Source organism: Bubalus kerabau, chromosome 11 (assembly GCF_029407905.1).
Source record: "Bubalus kerabau isolate K-KA32 ecotype Philippines breed swamp buffalo chromosome 11, PCC_UOA_SB_1v2, whole genome shotgun sequence".
Taxonomy (NCBI): Eukaryota; Metazoa; Chordata; class Mammalia; order Artiodactyla; family Bovidae; genus Bubalus; species Bubalus kerabau.
In genome coordinates this window covers 37,292,552-37,312,899 of record NC_073634.1, presented here as the reverse complement: position 1 = coordinate 37,312,899, position 20,348 = coordinate 37,292,552, and positions in this window count along the sequence as shown.

Here is a 20,348-nt window from a genome sequence, read left to right as displayed (position 1 = left end):
TCAGATACACAGATGACACCACCCCTATGGTTGAAAGTGAAGAAGAAATGAAGAGCATCTTGATGAAAATGAAAGAGGAGAATGAAAAAGTTGGCTTAAAGCCCAACATTCAGAAAACTAAGATCCTGGCATCTTGTCCCATCACTTCATGGGAAATAGATAGGGGATCAATGGAAACAGTGACAGACTTTATTTTCTTGGACACCAAAATCACTGCAGATGGTGACTGCAGCCATGAAATTAAAAGATGCTTACTTGCTCCTTGGAAGAAAAACTATGACAAACCTTGACAGCATGTTAAAAAGCAGAGACATTACTTTGCCAGCAAAGGTCTGTCCAGTCAAAGCTATGGCTTTTCTAGTAGTCATGTATGGATGTGAGAATTGGACTATAAAGAAAGCTGATCACTGAAGAATTGATGCTTTTGAATGGTGGTATTAGAGAAAACTCTTGAGCATCCCTTGGACTGCAAGGAGACCCAATCAGTCAATCCTAAAGGAAATCAGTCCTGAATATTCATTGTAGGAATTGATGCTGAAGCTGAGACTCTAATACTTTGGCCACCTGATGCAAAGCACTGTCTCACTGGAAAAGACCCTGATGCTGGGAAAGAATTAAGGCAGGAGAAGGGGATGACAGAACATGAGATGGTTGGGTGGCATCACCAACTCAATAAGCATGAGTTTGAGTAGGAGCTGGAAGTTGTTGATGGACAGGGAGGCCTGGCATGCTGCAGTCCATGGGGTCACAAAGAGTCAGACAAGACTAAGACTGAACTGAACTTACTGCCATTTTTAAATCACTTGCTTTTATATACATTTCATGCCTTTTTAAATATATTTCATATTTATAGGACAATAGTCCTTAACTTAGTTTACATATTTTAGATGCAAATTTCAATAACAGACTTCTGTATAACAAAAAAAGGAAAATTACCACATAAGCAATTATTTGCAAAACAAGGTAAAGAACATAGTCAAGACTTCCCATAAGTATGGAATTTTTCACTTGGTCACTCCTCAGTGCTCTGTTCGGTTCAGTTCAGTCGCTCAGTCGTGTCTGACTCTTTGCGACCCCATGAATCGCAGCATGCCAGGCCTCCCTGCCCATCACCAACTCCCAGAGTTCACCCAGACTCACATCCATCGAGTCAGTGATGCCATCCAGCCATCTCATCCTCTGTCGTCCCCTTCTCCTCCTGCCCCCAATCCCTCCCAGCATCAGAGTCCTTTCCAATGAGTCAACTCTTCGCATGAGGTGGCCAAAGTACTGGAGTTTCAGCTTTAGCATCATTCCTTCCAAAGAAATCCCAGGGCTGATCTCCTTCAGAATGGACTGGTTGGATCTCCTTGCAGTCCAAGGGACTCTCAAGAGTCTTCTCCAGCACCACAGTTCAAAAGCATCAATTCTTCGGCACTCAGCTTTCTTCACAGTCCAACTCTCACATCCATACATGATCACTAGAAAAACCATAGCCTTGACTAGATGGACCTTTGTTGGCAAAGTGATGTCTCTGCTTTTGAATATGCTATCTAGGTTGGTCATAACTTTCCTTCCAAGGAGTAAGTGTCTTTTAATTTCATGTCTGGAGTCACCATCTGTAATGATTTTGGAGCCCAGAAAAACAAAGTCTGACACTGTTTCCACTGTTTCCCCACCTATTTCCCATGAAGTGATGGGACCAGATGCCATGATCTTCGTTTGCTGAATGTTGAACTTTAAGCCAACTTTTTCACTTTCCACTTTCACTTTCAGTACTCTGTTACCTTTTAGTAAAGTACATTTATAAGTTGTCCTGTATTTCCTCATATATTCATGAAAGTATTTTCTGGTCCTAGTTGATCTTAGGTCTTGCAGAAATCTCTACTTACTTCACCATATTCTGGTGTTTATAGCTTAAGAAAAAATTACACATTGTTAAATATTTGACTTTATGCTTGTGAAGTTTTCATATATGAGTCTAACTATTTTAGGAAACTAAAAAATCTAAACTGTATTTTCTGGCCAGAAAGACTTGCTAATAAACTGTATAGTGGGCATCATGTAAGAGAATGTGATAAATAATACCTTTTAAAAATGATTCACATTTCCAGTGTTTTTTATCTCAACATTTTATATAATCATTATCTGTTCTCACTTATTTCCTCATAATTTAGTTTTAGCCACCATATCTGTGAAATAACAAAATATTTTAATGAATTTCTCAACTAACATTGATTTATAGTTTATATTTTTCCTCTTCAAGAGAGTGAAAAATAGGATGAGCACAAGGGATTTTATTAAATTTCAGTACAGCTCTATCAGTTTGTGGGAACTGTGAAGAAATAATTCCATAAATGAAACAGTAGCTACGACAGTGCAAATGTCTCTAGAAATATGAAACTGTTTAAACCAAGAGAAGACAAAATGATAGAACAATTTGATGTAAATGGAGTTAAAATATTGGGTCAAAAATTTTGGAGGTGACTTGCCTACTTTGTGGCAAGCACTGTACTTGTGTTAATGTATGCTGTATATATGTAAATATATATTGCATATATATCGCCACCTTTTTAATCCTTAAAATAACATTTCAAAGCCAATAACACTGTCCCTAACTGACAGATGTGGAAAATGAATGCAGGACTATTAAAGTAACTGACTCAACAACATATTGAGTCTATTAAAGGAAGAGATAGTATTAAAACCCATTGGGCTGTAAACTCAATGCTATTTCTATCATAACTTGCTGCCTCACTTAAATAAGGACATTTATTTTTATTGAGCACAGCTTACAGTGAGTAAATGACAAATTCTGGTAGTATAGTGATGGTTTGCATATAAGCAAGACTCAGATCAAGTTTGTTTTTGCAAGATTATGTGTCAAAGATAAATAAGTTCAGGAATCACACTAAAATTATTTGACTTATATGACTCTTTCTGACATGATAATAGTTAATTTTATTTTCATTGTTTCTTTGAATTAAAGTTTGCATTATAACTTACAGCTTTACAAGGCATTTGCAAAGATAAACACGTGAAATCTTGAATTGCATATTCTCTGATAGTAGGATATGCAAATCTGACTCTGTTAGATGGTTTATTCACTATGATCACGTTACTGGCAACTCTTCATCCTAGAAGCATACTAAATTAGCCTACATGTAAAAAGATAGATTCAATCTAAAATCCTGAGAAAGGCTACTAAGTAATGACAAGGAAGTTTCATGCAGACAACTGAACCTTTCTCTAATTTTCCCCAAGCATCCTCATTAATAAAGAGGACCTAAAGTGCTTCCCAGGTGGCTCTATGGTAAAGAATCCACCTGCCAATGCAGGAGATACAATAGATGTGGGTTCAATTCCTGATTGAGAAAATTCCCTGGAGTAGGAAATGGCAACCCATTCCAGTTTTCTCGCCTGGAAAATTCCATGGGCAGAGAAGCCTGGCAGGCTGCAGTTCATGGAGTTGCAAAGAGCCAGGCACGACTGAGCATACACACACAACTCTGATAAAGGACTGATATTAAGATGTCTCTGGGAAGAACCTGTTTGCTTTTGTAGAAGCTCTCTGAGCAAATAGCAGTCTGATCATTCTATACCCAAGAGATACTTAACACAGACCAGGAAAATTGAGATCATATAAATAGATTTTTTTTCCTTTCAAGGAGACAGACCCAAATTAGATTCTTATCTTAGCACTGAGTAAATTCTCAACCAAATTTGAAACAATCCTATCCTAGAAATGACATTTTCCTTGTCTCCAACTGTGTTTTTGAGATGCAGTTTTCACAGAATAAAATTTTATATGATCAAACACCTTTGAATAATTTATGAATTAAACAAGCAAGAAATGACAATAACAGTGACTATTTATAGACTGGTAGTATTAGTTCCCAGAAATAGCATCTTCTAATTAGGATGCTACAGGTGAATAATTAGCACAATGGTAAAAAGCAAAGTGAAAATATTTGTAAACATTCACATTATTAAATTGAGGAAAATGAAAATATGATTTACAAAAAACCGTGCAGTCTTTTTATGTTAACATTAGCAAAAATGTTTGAAGGAAATTATACCAAAATGGGATTCACAAACCACAGAAACAAAGTTTTATTATTGGAAGAAATGTAAAACACAAGCTGGCTAAAAAGCAACCATTCAAGGACTAAAAGTAAAATGTTCCTGTTATGTAAGTGAAGCAAATGAAACTGAGAGAATTTATGTGATTTTCTACTATAAAAATATATTTAATCATTCTAATTCAAATTTATTTTTAAATTTATGTACAAATTTGAGAAAAAATATCTAGCTTTTCTCTTTCATCTTAATTTTTGAAATGAATGTAACAATGAAGATATATTTTAGCCATATCACAGTAATTAATACAATAAAAAATTAAGCAAGTCACATGAAAGCTCTAATATCAATGCATTACCACACTGAGCTGAATCATAATCTAGCATACTTTTTCTAAAGAGTTTATTACTTTCTTTTACTAATTAGGTATTATACTAATTTTAGCCAGGAGTTGTCTTGCAAAGTAGATAGTTTCTAGATATACTAGAATTTAAAATAAAAATTTTAATTACATTATTGAAATCTGGCCTTTTCACTTATTGGGTACCCTTAATTTAATGAATGCACATATATAAATTTTCAAAAATGCATTATTCTCAATATTTCCTAGGCCCTTGGAGAACAAATCTGAAAACCCAGAAAAGCTTGATAGCAAAAAAAAAACCAAACAAACAGTGATTAATAGCAGCTAATGTTGCCAGACAAAATTATTTACTTATAGTAAGTAAAAAGGCCATCAAGAATAGACAAATAGATGATCCTTAGTACTACTTAATGTGAACACATTGCTAAATTCTGTCTAATGCCATCTAAAGCAGGAATGTCCAGCAATAGCTTCCAGAGCATTCCTTAAGAGAGGGTGCTGATATGAAACTTTGATCCCTCTTTAATCATCCCTTTCCCCATTGTAGTTGGAGGAACAAAAATACCTGTCTACAACCTGATTCATGTGAATGATACAAAGATCACCTTGAGGATATAATGAAAATTAACTGGAAAGAACTGAGTTGCTCGAGAACGTCATGAAACAGAAAGAAAGAATGAATGAATGAAAGAAAGAAAGAGAAGTCGCTCAGTTGTGTCTGACTCTTTGCAACCCCATGGACTGTAGCCCACCAGGCTCCTCCATCCATGGAATTTTCTAGGCAGGAGTACTGGAATGGGTTGCCATTTCCTTCTCCAGGGGATCTTCCCGATCCAGGGATTGAACCTGGGTCTCCCACACTGCAGGCAGACATTTTACTGTCTGAGCCACCAGGGAATCCCATGAAACAGAAGTATACATCAGCTCTGGAATTTTTATAGATTTTTATTTTGTTTATACAAGTATTAATTTGCTTCTCTATTACTCTGAACCAAACTTGACTACACTATAGACAAATAGTCACATGCACATAATTAAGACAAAAGGAGAATAAAAGGAGAAATAAATTTAGAGGAAATACAAAACCATTTATAATTGATCTGGAGCTTATGCTAGAACAGCTTCCTTTATCATAAGCAATCAAAATATCATCTGTAATAGCACATGACTAAATCTTTCCTCAAGTATGACATTTCCACATAAAAAATAAAACAAAATAAAAATTCTGACACAGAGATAAAATCTTGCAGAAGAGAAGCATTAAAAATAAGAACTGAATTAAAAAAATAGAGAAAATAAACAAATTTTATTAATAAAAAGAAATAAGAGCATCTGCATGAAAAAAGTTCTCAGAAACAAAATCAGAAGGTTAATTTTTAAAAGTCACCATTCTCTCATGATAAATGTGTGTAATGAACAAGTAATTCACATACAAAAAAATAGAAAATGGGCAAAACACATGCATTTGTAATCAGAAAATGTTAATTAACATAAATACTTAACCTTGCTTATAATTAAAGAATATAAATTATATTACAATGAAGATCTGTTTCATATTTCAGCTTAATAATAGTTTACAATTTTTATATTTCTTACTTAAGGCTCATGTTGGCTAAATGGACACCTGTATATTTTCAATGAAAGTGGAAATTCATGTAAATTGTTTGAAGGAAACTTAGAAAAAATGTTAAAATTAAAAACACATCTTTTCTCAGCAAACAAAACCATAAACAAGATGAAAAGACAACCCTCAGAATGGGAGAACATAATTGAAAATAATGCAACTGACAAAGGATTAATCTCCAGAATATACAAACAGCTCAATATCAGAAAAACAACCCAATCAAAAAATGGGCAGTCTCAGGGAACTCAAACAGGGGCTCTGTATAAACCTAGAGGGGTAGGATGGGGAGGGAGATGGGAAGGAGGTTCAACAGGGAGGGGACATATGTATACCTATGGGTGATTCATGATGATGTTTGGCAGAAAACAACAAAATTCTGTAAAGCCATTATCCTTCAATTTAAAAATAAATAAATGGGCAGAAGACTTAAACAGACACTTCTTCAAATAACACATAGAGATAGTCAATAAACACATGAAAAAATGCTGGTCTTTAATAGTGACCAAAATATTGATCATTATTAGAGAAATGCAAATCAAAACTACAATGAGTTATCACCTCATACTGGTCAGAATGGCTGTCATCAAAAATACAGTAAATGCTGGAGAGGATATGGAGTAAAGGGAACCCTCTTGAATAGTCATTGGTAATGCAAATTGATAGTCACTATGGAGAACAGTATGGAGATTTCTTTAAAGACTAGGAATAAAATTATAATTTGACCCAGCAATCTCACTACTGGGCATATACCCTGAGACAATAATAATTCAAAAAGACACATGTACCCCAACGTTTGTTGTTGTTCAGTCACTCAGCCATGTCTGACTCTTTGTGACCCCATGGACTGCAGCATGTCAGGTTTCCCTGTCCTTCACCATCTTCACCCCAATGTCTACTGCAGCACTATTTACAATATCCAGGACATGGAAGCAACCTAGATGTCCACTGACAGATGAATGGTTAAAGAAGTCATGGTACATGTATAAAATGGAATATTGTTCAGCCATAAAAAGGAAAAAAAGTTTGAGTTGGTTCTAGTGAGGTGGAAGAACCTAGATCTTGTTATATGAGGTGAAGTAAGTCAAAAAGAGAAAAACAAATATCATATATTAACACATATATAAATTGTCAAGGCAGGAACAGAGAACTTGTGAACACAGCATGGGAAGGAAAGGGTGGGATAAACTGAGACTAGCACAGAAACATGCATATTACCATATGTAAAATAGCTAGCTAGTGGGAAGTTGCTGTATAACACAGGGAGCTCAATACAAGCTCTTTGACCTAGAGGCATGGACGGGTGGGATGCAGTAGAAGGATAGAAGATTCAAGAGGATGGGGACATATGTATACTTATGACTGATCCACTCTGTTGTATGGCAGAAACCAACACAACATTGTAAAGAAATACACCCATGGTAGATGCATGTTGATGTATGGAAAAACCAATACAATACTGTAAAGTAACAAAAATAAATAAATAAAATAAACAGTAAAATCTTAAAAAAATAAAAATAAATAAAATAATTTTTTTAAAAAAATGCATGTGCTCTTTCACCCAATATTCCTACTTGTAGAATGTTACCCTGTAAATATACTTACATAAGTATACAATTGGCTTTTGCAAAGATGGTCATTCATAAGTACTTTACCTAAAAACATTATTTATCAAGAAATGACATTTCATTCATGCATTCATTTACTTAATAGATAAATATATTTTACATTCTTTTCCGGAGCTGAGAACTCAGTAGTAAAGAAGACAAGAAAATCCTTGCTCTCATGGAATTTATATTCTAAGGGAGCCAGAGAGAGACAAACAACAACAAAAATTAACAAAATTGTCTTTCATATTGATAAATGTTATAAAGACCACAAATAGAGGGAGGTAAAAGCTACATATAACTGGAATAGTTTTGACTGGAGGTACAAGGGAAACTATTCTGAGGAGATGATAATTTAGCTAAAAGCTAAAGGATGCTTTGAAGGTTACTCTGCAAAGTTTGAGGGTAGTATGCTCAATGTAATGGCCAGTTCAAAAACACAGTTAATGAAGATAAGCTTGGATATGTTTCAGTAAGTTTCTGTAGTAGTAAAAGAACCTACTGTATAGCACAGTGCTACTCTACTCAGTGCTCTGTGGTAACTTAAATGGGAAGGAAATCCAAAAAAAGAGGGGATGTATGTATATGAATAGCTGACTCACTTTGCTGTACAGGAGATACTAACAACATTGTAAAGCAACTGTACTCAGTAAAAATTAATAATAATAATAATAACAAAAAGGTAATATGCCAGGTCTTTCAAACAGAATAGAATTTCTAAAGGGAATGAGGGACTTTACATCTTTTGAAGGAGTAAGTTGGATTTCCAAGAATGGTTATTGGAATACGAGAAAACTAGCCTACAAGGAAAGCTATGACTTCTGAGATGACCACAGGATATGCTGAGTTCCAGTTCATGCTGCCAAAGCTCTTATACACAAGTTAGGATAAATCACATAACTGTTGGTGTTCCACACTCACAAAGCTGGTGACCAGATACTGGAAAGAGAAATTTGGCTTCTGCCTCCACCACACCTGCCTCTCAACATCCATAACACTGGAAAATAGATGCTTGAAAATTGCTGTGAGAGCCCATGAGTGCTCAAATTTGCATGAGAGGAGAAAAGGCCAAATGGACAGAAAGAAGTCTACTATTTTTTTTCTATTTTCCAAATGCTTGCACAAGTCCATCTGATTAGCATTTCTAATATCCATCCAGAAACAAAGGCAAAAGAAAGCTCAGGAAATGTAGTTTTCTTTCTTTCTTTTTTTTTTTTTTAAGATCTTTCATCTTTAGAAGAAAATGAATTGAAATTAGACAAGCCAGTTCACAGTATTGGGAGAAAATTTAGGAGATGGAGCTGAGAAGGTAAGTAAGAGCTGACTCAGATAGGACTCTTAGGGTTATAGTACGGAGTTTGTATTTTATCCAAGGTACAATGGAAAGACACTGGAATTGTGAAACTGGAGAAATCTGTAAACTTGTTTACATTTTGAAATATTTCTCTTGGAGCAATGTCTAGATGGAATTGTGAATAGAGAGGAGGAAAATTGTCTATAATTATAGTATTGGTGAGAGGTGACAGTGGCTTTGAATTATGTAGAAAATCAAGAGAAGCTGGTTTAGAATACATTTTGAAAAACAGCTAATGGGACTTGTAGATGAATCAGATATGGGAGGTGAGGTAATGATGAGAATTAAATTTAGATCCTTAAGTTTTGATTTGAGGAACAGGGCACATGATGGTATGATATGCTGTCATAAAGAAGCAGAGGAACAGTATTCTGTGAATTGGGGGCATGCAGTAAGGATAAAGAATTCTGTTGGTGAAAATTTTGAGATTCCTTTTAAATATTAATATATGGTCTGCAATAGAATGTTGGGAGTTACTGAAATATAAACAATATTTAAAGATACTGGTTTCCTGGATATTGTCTAGGATAATGATATAAATAATGTAAAGAGAAAGGGAAGATCTGTCCCATGATCGTTTCAGTATTAAGCAGTTGAGTTGTAAATAGGATGATGCATTAGGAAGAGTCATGAAAGCCTGGAGAAGAGAGTATTTCAAGAAAGAGGGTATAATCAACTGTGATAAGTTAGTCACTGTATATCCATATGGTATGTTTCTATGCAGTCCTTAAAATAGCTCGAGCAAATCTGTATATGCTAGTATAGAAAGAATATCAACACCTATTGTTAAGTGAGAAAAAAATCTATTAATCTCTTTGTGTGAACAAAATGCACTTACACTTTTATATATATACTTTTATAATAATAAGGTATAACAATAAAAGTAATGAAGAACTATTACCTTTTAGCTTACTCATTTCAACTCACAGATGCATCAAAATGTCCTGTTTCATGAAACTTATTCATTCTTCTTTGGATATGCTTGTTCAGGCCTCTGAGTGACCTCTGAGAGGCTGAATCTCTAGAATAATAAGTGGGCAGACATCCTGGTGTAGTAGACAGAAACTATGGCATTTTAGTCCTTGCTCTGGGTCTCTGCAAGATTGACCTTAGCCAAATTCAGATTTACAAAACCAGATAACCACATAGATGGAAGAGACTTTCTCAACTATCCTTTTCTGTTTTGGCCACTCAATGCAGCAAGTAGGTCCCTCAGTAGTGAGAGTACAAAGTTCTAAACTACTGGACTACCAGGAAATTCCTAGCACCATGTATAGCATTTGGGATGTTAGTTCCCTGATCAAGGATCAACCCTTGACCCTGCATTGAAAATGCAGTCTTAACCACAGGACCACCAGGGAAGTCCCTCAACTATACTTTTTAACCAGTTAAAAACAACAGGCAATTGTGAACTATTGTGATATGTCTAATATAATTCTTATTCATCAGCAATTAAAGCAAGACAATAGTGATAGCAGTGATGACAACAATGGGACAATGACAGCATATAGTAGCAGCAAAGCTTTCATAAGACTTTTTTCTTTTCAAGGACAACAAAAAGTTCCTTTTCCCCTGGGTTCTTCCTAACTTAACAAACCTGCTTCTTCAAAATGGCTTTCATTTTTCTTTTTCTTTTTACCACCATCAGTTCATCTTTTAGCTCTGCCTGACAAGACAACGGGTCATGGTGGAGAGTTCTGACAAAATGAGGTCCACTGGAGAAGGGAATGGCAAACTACTTCAGAATTCCCGCCTTGAAAGCCCCATGAACAGTATGAAAAGGCAAAAGGATAGGACACTGAAAGATGAACTCCCCAGGTTGGTAGGTGCCTAATATGCTACTGGAGATCAGTGGAGAAATAACTCCAGAAAGAATAAAAGGATGGAGCCAAAGCAAAAACAACACCCAGTTGTGGATGTGACTGGTGACAGAAGCAAGGTCTAATGCTGTAAAGAGCAATAGTGCATAGGAACCTGGAATGTTAGGTCCAGGAATCAAGGCAAATTGGAAGTGGTCAAACAGGAGATGACAAGATTGAATGTCGACATTATAGGAACCAGCGAACTAAAATGGATGGAAATGGGTGAATTTAACTCAGATGACCATCATATCTACTACTGTGGGCAAGAATCCCTTAGAAGAAGTGGAGTATGCATCATAGTCAACAAAAGAATCTGAAATGCAGAACTTGGATGCGATGTCAAAAACGACAGAATGATCTCTGTTAGTCTCCAAGGCAAAAAATTCAATATCATGGTAATCCAAGTCTATATCCCGACCAGAAATGCTGAAGAAGCTGAAGTTGAACGGTTCTATGAAGACCTACAAGACCTTCTGGAATTAACACCTCCAAAAGACGTCCTTTTAATTATAGGGGACTGGAATGCAAAAGTGGGAAGTCAAAAAGCACCTGGAGTAACAGGCAAATTTGGCATTGGAGTACAGAGTGAAACAGGGCAAAGGCTAACAGAGTTTTGCCAAGAGAATGCACTGGTCATAGCAAACACCCTCTTCCAACAACACAAGAGAAGACTTTACACATGGACATCACCAGATGGCCAGCACTGAAATCAGATTGATTATATAATTTGCAGCCAAAGATGGAGAAGCTCTATACAGTCATCAAAAACAAGACCAGGAGCTGACTGTGGCTCAGATCATGAATTCTCTATTGCTAAATTCAGACTTAAATTGAAAAAGTAAGGAAAACCAGTAGACCATTCAGGTATGAGCTAAATCAAATCCCTAACAATTACACAGGGGAAGTGGGAAATACATTTAAGGGACTAGATCTGATAGACAAAGTACCTGATGAACTATGGATGGAGGTTCATGACATTGCACAGGAGACAGGGATCAAGATCATCCCCAAGGAAAAGAAATGCAAAAAAAGCAAATTGGCTGTCTGAGGAGGCCTTACAAATAGCTGTGAAAAGAAGAGAAGCAAAAAGCAAAGGAGAAAAGGACAGGTATACCCGTTTGAATGCAGAGTTCCAAAGAATAGCAAGGAGAGATAAGAAAGTCTTCCTCAGTTATCAATGCAAAGAAATAGAGGAAAACAATAGAATGGGAAAGACTAGAGATGTTTTCAAGAAAATTAGAGATATCGAGGGAACATTTCATGCAAAGATGGGCTCAATAAAGGACGGAAATGGTATGGACCTAACACAAGCAGAAGATATTAAGAAGAGGTGGCAAGAATACACAGAAGAACTATACAAAAAAGATCTTCATGACCCAGATAATCACGATGGTATGCTCACTCACCTAGAGCCAGGCATCCTGGAATGTGAAATCAAGTGGGCCTTAGGAAGCATCACTATGAACAAAGCTAGTGGGGGTGATGGAATTCCAGATGAGCTAATTGAAATCTTAAAAGATGAGGCTGTGAAAATGCTGCACTCAATATGTCAGCATATTCGGAAAACTCAGCAGTGGCCATAGGACTGGTAAAAGTCAGTTTTCATTCCAATCCCTAAGAAAGGCAATGCCAAAGAATGCTCACACTACCGCACAATTGCACTCATCTCACACACTAGCAAAGTAATGCTCAAAATTCTCCAAGCCAGGCTTCAGCAATACATGAACCGTTAACTTCCACATGTTCAAGCTGGTTTTAGAAAAGGCAGAGGAACCAGAGATCAAATTGCCAACATCCGCTGGATCATCGAAAAAGAAATAGAGTTCCAGAATAAACATCTATTTCTGCTTTAATGACCATGACAAAGATTTTGACTGTGTGGATCATAATATACCATGGAAAATTCTTCAAGGGATGGGAATACCAAACCATCTGACCTGCCTCTTGAGAAATCTTTTTGCAGGTCAGGAAGCAATAGTTAGAAATGGACATGGAACAACAGAATGGTTCTAAATAGGAAAAGGAGTACATCAAGGCTGTATATTGTCACCCTGCTTATATTTCTCATATATGCAGAGTACATAATGAGAAATGCTGAGCTGGAGGAAGCACAAGCTGGAATTAAGATTGCCAGGAGAAATATCAATCACCTCAGATATGCAGATGACACCACCCTTATGGCAGAAAGTGAAGAGGAACACAAAAGCCTCTTGATGACAGTGAAAGAGGAGAGTGAAAAAGTTGGCTTAAAGCTCAACATTCAGAAAACGAAGATCATGGCATCGGTCCCATCACTTCATGGGAAATAGATGGGGAAACAGTGGAAACAGTGTCAGATTTTATTTTATTGGGCTCCAAAATCACTGCAGATGGTGACTGCAGCCACGAAATTAAGACTTACTTCTTGGAAGGAAAGTTATGACCAACCTAAATTGCATATTGAACAGCAGAGACGTTACTTTGCCAACAAGGTCCATCTAGTCAAGGCTATGGTTTTTCCAGTAGTCATGTATGGATGTGAGGGTTGGACTGTGAAGAAAGCTGAGCACAGAAGAATTGATGCTTTTGAACTGTGGTGTTGGAGAAGACTCTTGAGAGTCCCTTGGATAGCAAGGTGATCCAACCAGTCCATCGTAAAGAAATCAGTCCTGGGTGTGCATTGGAAGGACTGATGCTGAAGCAGAAACTCCAATACTTTGTCTACCTGATGGGAAGAACTGAGTCATTTGAAAAGACCCTGATGCTGGGAAAGATTGAAGGCAGGAGGAGAAGGGGATGACAGAGGATGAGATGGTTGGATGAATGGTATCATCACCTCAATGGACATGAGTTTGAGTAAACTCTGGGGATTGGTGATGGACCAGGAGGCCTGTCATGCTTCAGTCCATGGGGTCACAAAGAGTCGGACATGACTGAGGTCTGAACTGACAATTCTTTTATTTTTTCTTGGTCATTGTTTTCTTTCCCAATCTCCCCAGTAATTTCTACAAACCTTAACCATATATCCCCTGTCTGTCTTCATTCTCTATACAGTGATAAGATTCTTTCAACTTTATGGGAAAATCATGACATGATAATGATTTTCTACATTGTTCCATCTTTAGAATAACAAAATTATTATTAGAATCAAGTCCCATGTATGAGATTGTGTCCTTCCAGAAGTTAAATATATAAGGACAGTGTTCAGGGTTTTTTTATTTTTTTTTTAATGACTTCCGACTCTACACCAAAGTAGATCTCCAAAAGCACATGGAGAAAATTAAAACCTTTTTCATAAAAATGGTGAAGTAAATGCAAGCAATATTCACCTTTTAAATTCTAGTTTCAGAGCATCCTGCATTCCAACCCTTGTTCATTTTTTGCCTCTTCACTTAGCCCTTGAAGCCAATCCATTTGGACACATCTGAGAGCTGGTTTCTTTGTCCATGCCCCCTCTCCTGTACACTCAGTACTTCATGAGCCTATTTGAGGGCTTCTTGTTTCCCTAGCCAAGGGTTACAACTACAAAGAATGATTGCTCTCTTCTTTATCTCCGTGAAAGATGACATAAATGCCTAGATATCCAACTCCCCTTTCAGAGACCAATTAAATAGAAACAAACACTTTGTCAGATAGAATGATCAAGCAAAGAAATATCTATAATTCGTCTGCTTGTCAGAGCAATGCAATATGTGAAAGAGATTCTGATCTGGATTTTCAATATAGGAACTGATATTCAGAAAATGCTATATCACAGATGGACAAGAAAATATCAGATTATTTTTTCTTCTAAAATATCATGTTTCATAATATGATGCAATAGGAAAGTATGCAGCATCCCCATTAAAATATCCTTGCCTACAAAATTGAACTTAACATGTACTTCTAACTTTATAGGTAATTTTTAGAAGAACAAGTTAAATGACACCACTGTTTTGAACTGCTAGTCTTATGGCTTAGCAATATGTTTCTGGATCTGTCTCCTCCCTAAGGCAAAGAAAAGAAAAGCAAAAGTAAGCAAATAAAACCTAATCAAATGTAAAATCTTTTGTTCAATAAAGGAAATCATCAGCAAAACAAAAAGGCAATCTATAGAATGGGAGGAAATATTTTTGAATTATGTCTGATAAGTTAATATCCAAAATATATAAAGAACTCATACAACTAAAAAAAAAAAACTGATTAAAAACTGAGCAAAGGACATGAAAAGAAGATCTTTCCCAAAACATAAAGATGGTCAACAGGCACATGAAAAGATGCTCAACATCACTAATCATCAGGGAAATGCAAATCAAAACTACAATAAGATATCATCTCACACCTGTCAGAATGACTATTGTCAAAAAGACAACAAATAACAAGTGTTGGCAAGGCTGTGAAGAAAAGGAAATCTTAGTACCTAACATAGTACTGGTAATTGTGGTAGCCACTATGGAAAAGAGTATGAAGTTTCCTCAGAAACTTAAAGATAGCACTGTCATGTGATCCAGCGATTCCACTACTGGGTATGTATCCAGAGAAAACAAAAACATTAATTCAAAAAGATACATTTATTGCAATGTTCATAGCAGCATTATTTATAATAACTAAGATATAGAAGTAACATGAGTATCCATCAACAGATAAATACATGAAGAATATGTGATTATTGGGGAGGAAGAGATTTTCCTCTACCCTTGTAGGATCTTCTGGCCAGTCTAAGAATTAAATTGACATGAGACAGATTAATAGGAAAAAATCAAAGTTTAATAACATGTATACATGGGGAAGAGTCAGGAGAACTAAATAACTTGCAAAAATGGCTGAAACACTCAGCTTAAAATATTGTCTTAAGCTAAAGAGGAAAGAGGATGTTGGTGATAGTGGTTTGGGACCTCACAGAAGAGGAAGGCAATTCACATAGAGATGGAAAAGCTAATGGTTGATAAACAAATGCTTGCTGAGCTCTGCAGTGACAATGGGACATAGAGAGGAATTTTAACAAATGAGCTTTCTGAGGTTCCTCTCTGTCCGTATAACTAGTTCATGGTATAGTGACTTATGATGATCACTTCCTTCCTGGAACAAGTCCTCTATCTACATTCTTTGAGCAGTTAGGGGGATGGTCAAAGTTTCTTCCTGAGTGGCAACCCACTCCAATAGTCTTGACTAGAGAATTCCATGGAGAGAGGAGCCTGACTGGTTACAATACATGGGGTCACAGAGTTGGCCATGACTGATGACTGAGTATGTATGTGTATGTGTGTCTGTGTGTGTGTGTGTATGACTCAGCCATAAAAAAGGAATGAAATTTTGAGATTTGAAACAATATGGATTGACCCAGAGGGTATTAAGCTTAGTGAAATGTCAGATAGAGAAAGACAAATATTGTATGTTTTCACTTACATTAATGCAAAATCTAAAAAATAAAACAAATGAACAAATATAAACAAAATAGAAACAGACTCAGATACAGAGAACAGACTGGTAGCAGTGGTTACCAGCAGAAGAAGGGTAAAGGGAGAGTCAAGATAGGGGGAGGGAATTAAGAGGTAGAAACTAATAGGTATAAAATAAATAAGATATAAAAATGTAGTATATAGTGCAGGAAGTATAGGCAATGTTTTGTAATAACATCACATGAAGAATAATCCACAGAAATATCAAGTCATAATGTTCTACATCTAAAACTAATATAATATTGTAAGCCAACTATACTTCAATTAAAAAAAAAAGTAAATTGTTTGACTTACTGATCTAGATAAGAATACATGCTGTCTTTATAATTAGAGAAATTTAATAAAAGATTTCCATTTTGCAAAACACATTTTTTTAAAAAAGGAATAAATGTCTTGTTGTTTGTGGCCCATGCTCTGTGGCCTCTGCCTCTTTTGCTTCTTCTCTTCAGAAGTGGTTTGTTTGAATGTACTTTCTCTGGTTATGCTGCTTACAATGTCCTATTAGATTTTTATCTTTCTTTATGTATTAAAACTTAATTTATGTTGTGTCTTGCCCCTAAATCCAACATTTCATAGATTCTACTTGCTTTTCCATCCAGTTTTCTGAGCCAGCTCAATCATTTCTCTCCCTAGCTCCAGTGTCCTTAATCAGGCCTACTCACATCTGAGACTCTGTCTACCTTGAAACAGGCTTTAGGCACTTTTCTCACTTTATTATTATTATTTTTTTCTTTTGTTTCTCCTATAGACAAACACACACAAAGAAATTAAAAATAAATAACTAAAGGAAGAAAAAAATCTTGTCCCTAAGACCTAAATAACTGTTGCTGTAGTCTTTTACACTTACTTAGTCATGGTTGGTTCTGTGCCTTTATTCTTTGGCCTAGCACAAAGTCACCAGAATTTATAGAGACAATACGTGCCAGGCACTACCTATTTTCTTTTAGCTTTAAATTCATTCTTCTTTTCTGTGATCTATTCTGCTATAGGAACTCTGCAAACTACATTTCACAAATACCTTTGCCATCTTCTTTTTTAATGTTTCTTTTGGAGTGTAGTTGATTTACAATGTATTAGTTTCAAGGGTACAGCAAAGTGAATAAGTTTTACGTGTAAAACTTTAATACATATATACATATTATAATCAGTGTATATATAATATTCTTATTCAGTTTTTTCCATATAATTTATTACAGAATATTGGAGTACATCCTTATTAGTTATCTATTTTATGTATAGTACTGTGTTTATATTAATTCATCTGTCTTCCTGTTAGTTTCTGCCAACAGGAGATATAGAAAAGACTGAAAAGCAGGAAGGAAGAACTTTGTATCTTTACTTTTCTATCAGCATAGAGCCATCAAAAGGGGAAATATGCCCCACTAGCAGAAACTGTATGTCATTCAGTGACAATCAAGCAATAGCACTTGATTGTAGATTTCAGTCATTTAAAAACATTCTATAGCAAGTTTCATCAATGATCTCCCTGCCATGCATACTCAGCACCATGGATACCAGCAATAGCCATACAGCACCCTATCTATAAGGCCTGAGCCACATTATAAAATGTGTGTGTGCGCTCTGTTACTCAGTCGTGTCTGACTGTGCAATCCCATGGACTGTAGTCCATCACGCTCCTCTGTCCATGGAATTTTCCAGGAAAAAATACTGGAGTGGGTTGCCATTTCCTACCTACCACCAGGAAGATCTTCCTGATCCAGAGCTCGAACCCACATCTTGTGCATCCCCTGAACTGGCAGGCAGATTGTCTACTCTGTGCCACCTGAGAAGCCCACATTATATAATGAAATATAATAAATTTCTTACACTAAATCTCTTTTGTTGAAACACCTAATGTATTTTTGTATCCCTTATTTTGACTGAACATGCCACAAATATATAAACGAACATATAAGAAATTTACAAGTTTTTGAATGTAACCAAGAATTTGTTCTATCATTCCTTCCTTTTCTATGTGTTTCTATATGAATTCAGTATTTCATCAGGTAATGATTATTTTAGTTCATTTATGTGAATGTGATAATAAATTATGTATAATTTTCAAAAAAGTTGCACAAAGTGTCTTGGTATGCATCCATTCTCATTCTGAGGTTTTTGAGGTTCCCTGAATTTTTTCTATTTATGCCAGATAAGTCAGAACAAATGATAATATATGACAATTGATCAGGAATAACTGTAATAATAGCCTTTAAAATAATTTTCATTAATACCACAGGAATTACTTATTTATATGTAACACATATGATTTTTTAAAGTGAATTTCTACTATAGAAGAATTAGTTACATGCTATGGAAGCAAAATTAAAGTACATATAAACTATATTATGTAAAATGATACATACATTTTATAGCTTATATGTGAAATTTATTGTCTTAGAATCTCTAGATAAAGGGAAAATATTCAGTCAGTTCAGTTCAGTTCAATCGCTCAGTTGTTTCCAACTCTTTGAGACCCTGAGGACTGCAGCACACCAGGCTTCCCCATCCTTCACCAACTCCCAGAGCTTGTTCACACTCATGTCCATTGAGTCAGTGATGCCATCTGATGATGCTGTTAAAGTTAGACCTGCCTTTGAGTGTTTGAATGTCTCCTGCAGAGATACGGGTCAGCAGTGGCCTGCCGCAGGGCAGGGGCTCTGGGTACAGCAGACCTGGGTGTGACATAAGCCTTCTTGGAGGAGGTCACCATTAACCCCACCACAGAGCAGCCAGAACTTACACAGGACTAGGGAAACAGACTCTTAGAGGGTACAAACAAAACCTTGTGCACACCAGGACCCAGGAGAAAGGAGCAGTAATCCCACAAGAGACTGACCAAGACTTGCCTGTGAGTGTCCAGGAGTCTCTGGCAGAGTCATGGGTCAGCGGTGGCCTGCTGCTGACAAGGTCCACAGCAGGGTTGGAGGCACTGAGTGAGGCAGTGCATGCATGGGACCTTTTGAAGGAGGTCGCCATTTTCTTCATTACATCCACCATAGTTTGGTCTCAGGTCAAACAACAGGGAGGGAATACAGCCCAGCCCATCAACAGAAAATTGGATCAAAGATTTATTGAGCATGGCCCCACCCAGCAGACCAAGACCCAGTTTTCCCCAAAGTCAGGGAAAATATTGGGGGGAGTAATTTAATATTTTACCGCTTTACAAATGGAAACTTACTTGAATAAATTTGAGTCTTAAATCAGGACAATAATATACTATAAATCATAAATAAATATCATTTAATATCCTTTACGGAGAAGATGATGGCACCCCACTCCAGTACTCTTGTCTGGAAAATCCCATGGACGGAGGAGCTTGGTAGGCTGCAGTCCATGGGGTCGCGAAGAGTCAGACACGACTGAGCAACTTCACTTTTCACTTCATGCATTGGAGAAGGAAATGGCAACCCATTCCAATGTTCTTGCCTGGAGAATCCCAGGGACGGCAGAGCCTGGGGGCTGCCATCTATGGGGTCGCACAGAGTCAGACATGACTGAAGTGATTTAGCAGTAGCATATCCTTTAGGCACTCAATTCAATTAAACTGCTATCAATCATTTATATGTACAGATACTACCAGGTCAGCTTTGATGACTAGATAAAACCTATTTACATTAACAGCATCCATTTTCCCTTTAAATTACTCACGTGCTATAATCTCTAAAGGAAATTTTATTAAAGAAATGAAAACACCTTCTATTTACTCACTGCATTATAGAATTGCATATCAATTTTATTCTCTGAGATGGTGAAAATACATTCTTCATTCATTTTGATTAAATATCACCATGTACAAAAATACAGTTAAATTATTCTGTTTTAGTGCATAAAAATCATGCTGAGTTACTTGTTAAACATATAAATTCTTAGGTTATCACCCAGACAACTGAATAAAAATCCATGACAGAAAGGCAGAAGTATCAACATTTTAACAGGCAATTAACATTAGTAGTCAATAAATCACATTTATACAAACACTAGGGGGGTAGTTTTGACTTTTTCTTTATTACATAAATAAAATATGGACTGGATAAGTCTAGCTGAAACACTGTAATAGAAATGCA